The sequence below is a fragment of the Lactuca sativa genome, chromosome 1 (genome assembly GCF_002870075.4).
Source record: "Lactuca sativa cultivar Salinas chromosome 1, Lsat_Salinas_v11, whole genome shotgun sequence".
Lineage (NCBI taxonomy): Eukaryota > Viridiplantae > Streptophyta > Magnoliopsida > Asterales > Asteraceae > Lactuca > Lactuca sativa.
The window spans coordinates 86,130,076-86,136,191 of NC_056623.2; positions in this window are offsets into that span (position 1 = coordinate 86,130,076).

The following is a 6,116-nucleotide window of genomic DNA, read 5'->3' on the forward strand; positions in this document are numbered from 1 at the left end:
TGATTCGGGTTAAGTAAGACTTGTAATGGTTAATTAAATTAACCCTTCAATTAACCTATTGCTGATGTTCATCAAACAATCTCACACATTAACTTACCTATCTTCTAGTTAATTCTAGTTTCACATTCGTTATTCCTAGACATACAACTATGTGGTCACAATAAATCATATGAAATTAATAACTAAGAGATGTTCATACAACTTAATTACTAATTTATTAACAGAAGAATAGTTATTGTCAACACATAAGGTTCTTTAACAAGCTTAACAAAACATAATTACCAATTAAAATTAATCCTACTCAAATAATCAATCCATGTTCACAAAATTGTCTACCCTAACAGAAGAATAAGTTTTTAGCTCATGATTGCAGTAAACATAAACTTAAAAACGAAATCAAAGTATGTAAACATGATTCAAATCAAAAAGTTACTAAGAATAAACCAAAATTGTCTTGATTCTCTTCACAATTGAATGTAGGTTTGATTCTTCAGTTCCTCACGACCTAGCAGCACTTCCAATCGTTTCTCAGCCTCCTAGGGTTTCTCTTCATCCTCTGATATCGATCTGAAAGTCCCTTTATATAGATTTTCACAAAACAGAGGCTACTCGGCGAGTCCAGTGACCTACTCGGCGAGTCGGTCACTTAAAACCCGTGTACGGCAAGTCAGCGCGTCCAGAATCGCGAAACTTCTGACCAACTCGGCGAGTAATCGACCCTACTCGCCGAGTACGTTTCGAATCAGCATTTTCTCAAAACACGAAAGTCGTCCGAAATTGTGTCTTCTTTTCAGAACATTTTGAATCTCGTCAATCGAAGTTACGGTTCATGAGATACGGCCAAAACACTGACGAGGGGTCAAGCTGTCTAGCAACATCCTTCTTTCCTCAAAATCCAAGATCCAAGCCTCCAATTGCTAGTTCCGCTTCATTTTCCACCCGAGCATGTAATTGGTGCTGAAAAATGAAATTATAAACTAATTAAGCACCTTTTGTTCATTAAATGAGACAAAAACAACATAAAGTATTAAGATAATGCATGAATTATATGACTAAATATGTCCATATCAAAATACCCCACACTTGACTTTTGCTTGCCCCCAAGCAAAACTGAATTTTAGTACACTAATATTACATATAAGACAATCCCAATCGAATCCAGCCATTATGCCAAGACCGCAACGCATGCATTTGTGTCTAAAATTTTCCTAATAACCTCCCATACTCCAAATACTCACAATCCTCGTAAACATTCGCCCACTTTTTTCGAACAATGCTCATTTTATGCATCCCTCCGAATCCATCCTCAGAAAACCTCTTAACCTCAAGGTATTTTTGGTTGAGCAACCCAAGCATACATAATCTAGACAATTACAATTTATGATACCACTATGGAGCTCTTTTGGAATTCCTCACTTCTTTGACATTTGATCTTTAATTTCTTTGAATTCACCACCTTGTTGTTTGATTTTTGGTATCTTCAACTTTTTGAATCTTCGGAATTTTGATCTTTTGATCTTCACTTTGATTGCTCCAAAATTCTTACAACTTTTCTTGTAATTCTCTCTCTCTTTTTTTTAACATGTAACTCACTTTTTTTCACTCAAAACCTACATGCTTAAGCAGGGGCGCTCAACTTCAACCTTTATTGGTTAACAATAATAATTTTCCTGGATACATTTCTGGTACACGATGCTAAACATATTGCATCCTTCAAACTAAGCGAGGTCGTGTTTTTGTCCCATGATTTCACTGGAATAAGGAAGCCACAAATGCACTAGAACGTATATAGGCTCAACTAAACATTTGGGTCTTCATAGAATCATCAACATAATACTAGCATGGAATCCTAATTACTTTTACCAAAATTTTCTAAATTAAGTCCTAAGCAACATTTTTGGTATGCAAAATTTTAAAATTATACCTAAAATAGGATTCTAATTCAACTAATATGACCAACCCCCTACCCCACACTTAATTCATGCAATGTCCCCATTGCATGCTATGCATGATAAAGAAAAATACTAAAGTAAAGAGGGAATTGGAACAAACTCCCCTGGGATAGCAGTGGCGAGGCTGATCGTCTTCAATTTAGCTCCATCTTCAATTAACTTTAGACATGGGAACAACTTTTCCATGCCTTGGGTGTCAAGTATCGTGTGGTATAGCTCCAAATGTAGACGAAAAAAAACTCTCGGAAACGCTCGGAAAATGTTCTTCAAAGGTGTAGCCAATTGTCGTATCAAATCATCAGCTTGAGAGACAAAATAAGGATCAACTCGACGAGTAGGTAAGTGCACTCGCCGAGTCCATCGTTGTATAAAGAAAATGTTTCTGCTCCAGGTCCGATTCTGATATGTGTGGGGAATATTAAATTGATACTTTCCCCATTTTTTCTTTAGTAAATGAGCTCTTAATAACCTTTTTCATCACCGGACTCGTAACTAGACTCAAAACTTCGTTTCCTCTCTCGCCTAGACTCAATTTCTCGCTTCATTTAGCCTTGACTCTAGACCCTCACATGCATCCTTACACTCAAACTGAAAAGATCAAAAACAAAAACCAAGTAATAAAAAAAAACATTAAAATAAAAAAAAATCCTAAATTATCCTTAAACACTAGAAGTTTAGAAAGAAAAAGAAAAGAAAACTCTAATGACGGGTTGCCTCCTGCAAGCGCTTCTTTTTGTGCGAGTCTTTAGCTGGACTCCCAACTTAATAGACTTCCAATAAAATCAATGCCCATCCATCCGTTGCATTAAATATTTTCTTTGGTGGACCAATTTGTAAAATTTGACTCTTTGCTTCTAAAATTGGCCAAACGAGCTTTAATACATAAAACCCATGAATTCTGACAAGGGTTGGGACCGGTCGGGTACTAATTAGAAATGGATCGCGCTTCAGAACTTTCTCCAAAGTTGGAATCGTCACCCCATGCTTTGAAACACAAACCGGAAGAACAGGGGACCATGTCGTGGTAAAGGTCAAACCACAGCTTGGTTCCTGCAATTCAGCTTGTTCTTGTTCTTCTTCTGACCTCTCTGCTAGCAATCTTTCCAGCTCCTCCAAATCTTTTTCTGGATTAAATTCATCATCTTGTAAATCTAGCTCTTGTGACTCAAATAGTTTTTGATCGTTAGACAATATGTTATCTAACCATCTATCAAATTTCTTCAAATCATCATCTGAGTCATAGTCCTCATCTTTTTGCTCATTTGCCTGCACTACTTCCTCAAGAAAAGCATCAAAAGCATCGAGATTTGGAAAATACATAATAAATAAAAGTAAAAATAAAAATAAAAAAACTAATCAATAAAATAAAAACGATAACAATTAGCAAATAAAATTAACTATTTAGAACCGTTCCCCGACAACGGCGCCAAAAACTTGATGTGTGTAAAACCAACTAGTTTTAATCCTACTAACTTAGACACAAAATAAACACACGAAAGGCAGTGTACCTATCGATTAGTAATATAGTTCAAGCAAGTAGGGTATCGAACACAGGGAACGGTAAACAATTAAAATAAATGCTAATATTATCTAAATAAAACAAATAACAAAAAGGGAATTTTCTCTAGTTTTACAAGACTAGAAACTTAATTAGAATAACCAACACACAAATTAACTAACTAGCAACTAAAACAATTAATTACCAACTAAATTCAATAGTAAAGAGGACTTCTGTTTAGGTACGACTCATTTGTTCCCATGGATGATTTTAATGTATCAGATTAATTCTTCATTGGCTACCGATTAAGATAATTAGGTTCACGTTCGCTATTCCTAATTCTTAGAAAACAAATTAACTCAAGCAATGGCCAGTTGTCTAAATTAACGGGTTTCCTAGATTATTGATTCGGGTTAAGTAAGACTTGTAATGGTTAATTAAATTAACCCTTCAATTAACCTATTGCTGATGTTCATCAAACAATCTCACACATTAACTTACCTATCTTCTAGTTAATTCTAGTTTCACATTCGTTATTCCTAGACATACAACTATGTGGTCACAATAAATCATATGAAATTAATAACTAAGAGATGTTCATACAACTTAATTACTAATTTATTAACAGAAGAATAGTTATTGTCAACACATAAGGTTCTTTAACAAGCTTAACAAAACATAATTACCAATTAAAATTAATCCTACTCAAATAATCAATCCATGTTCACAAAATTGTCTACCCTAACAGAAGAATAAGTTTTTAGCTCATGATTGCAGTAAACATAAACTTAAAAACGAAATCAAAGTATGTAAACATGATTCAAATCAAAAAGTTACTAAGAATAAACCAAAATTGTCTTGATTCTCTTCACAATTGAATGTAGGTTTGATTCTTCAGTTCCTCACGACCTAGCAGCACTTCCAATCGTTTCTCAGCCTCCTAGGGTTTCTCTTCATCCTCTGATATCGATCTGAAAGTCCCTTTATATAGATTTTCACAAAACAGAGGCTACTCGGCGAGTCCAGTGACCTACTCGGCGAGTCGGTCACTTAAAACCCGTGTACGGCAAGTCAGCGCGTCCAGAATCGCGAAACTTCTGACCAACTCGGCGAGTAATCGACCCTACTCGCCGAGTACGTTTCGAATCAGCATTTTCTCAAAACACGAAAGTCGTCCGAAATTGTGTCTTCTTTTCAGAACATTTTGAATCTCGTCAATCGGAGTTACGGTTCATGAGATACGGCCAAAACACTGACGAGGGGTCAAGCTGTCTAGCAACATCCTTCTTTCCTCAAAATCCAAGATCCAAGCCTCCAATTGCTAGTTCCGCTTCATTTTCCACCCAAGCATGTAATTGTTGCTGAAAAATGAAATTATAAACTAATTAAGCACCTTTTGTTCATTAAATGAGACAAAAACAACATAAAGTATTAAGATAATGCATGAATTATATGACTAAATATGTCCATATCAATGTGTCACTCTCACGTTGCTTACAAATTGATTCTTACCATTTTTCTTATCTTTATAAACTTATAGCTGAAAGATGCCTCCTCGCAAATCCACCAGGAATAACCCTGCACCACCACCACCTCCTCCGCCTCCGGTCATCGATACTGCAACCCTGAATGCTGCCGTAGCTGCAGCAATGGCGACTGCCATGGCTCAGTATCACTCTTTAGATGCCAGTAGAGGTGGAACCCCTATCGAATCAACTCCGGTTGAAACCCCTGTGCACTCGAGAGAGTGCTCCTACAAGGATTTCACTAATTGCAAGCCGAAGCCTTTTTATGGCACCGGCGGAGTCATTGCCCTCTCGCAATGGTTCGAGAAGACTGAATCAGTCTTCGAAATCTGTTCATGCCCTGCGGCCAGTAAAGTCAAATATGCCGCATGCACCTTTGAGGGAAAGGCCCTAACGTGGTGGAACGGCCACGTTAAAGCTCTAACACTCGTCGTGGCTAACGACATGGGCTGGGAAACAATGAAAGACCTCATGACTGAGGAATACTGCCCGAGGGGCGAGGTCCAGAAACTGGAGCAGGAACTTTGGAACCTGAAGATGAAGGGCACCAACGTGGTCGCTTATACTGCCCGATTTAGCGAACTGGTGGCCCTCTGCCCCAATATGGTTCCCACTGAGGGGAAAAAGATCGAACGGTACATATGGGGACTAGTGCCTCCGTATCAGGGGAATGTCTTAGCATCAAACCCCGCTACCTTCGACAGTGCCAAGCGATTGGCACAAAGACTCATTGACCATGGAGTCAAAACCCCTGCAACAACAACAACCCTGGCCATCCCAGAAACCTCCAAACCCGCTGACACTAAGCGGAAATTCTGGGATGAAAAGAAGAAGCAGCGAGCTGCCAAAAAGCAGCAAATCATGGCAGTGCATGCCGCGGTAACCCCTGCTGTTGTTACTGCGCCGATAAAGCAGTATGCTGGAAGTTTGCCAAACTGCAACAAATGCAGCTTCCACCACAACGGCCCCTACCGTGAAATGCAGTGCTCTAACTGCAACAGGAAAGAACACACCATCCGTTTCTGTAAGTTCCCGGCACAACCTATCAACCAAGTCCCTGGCTCTGGCGCGAGCCCAACCTGCTATGGATGTGGCGAAACAGGCCACTTTAAGAGGGACTGCCCCAAAGCGAGGAATGCT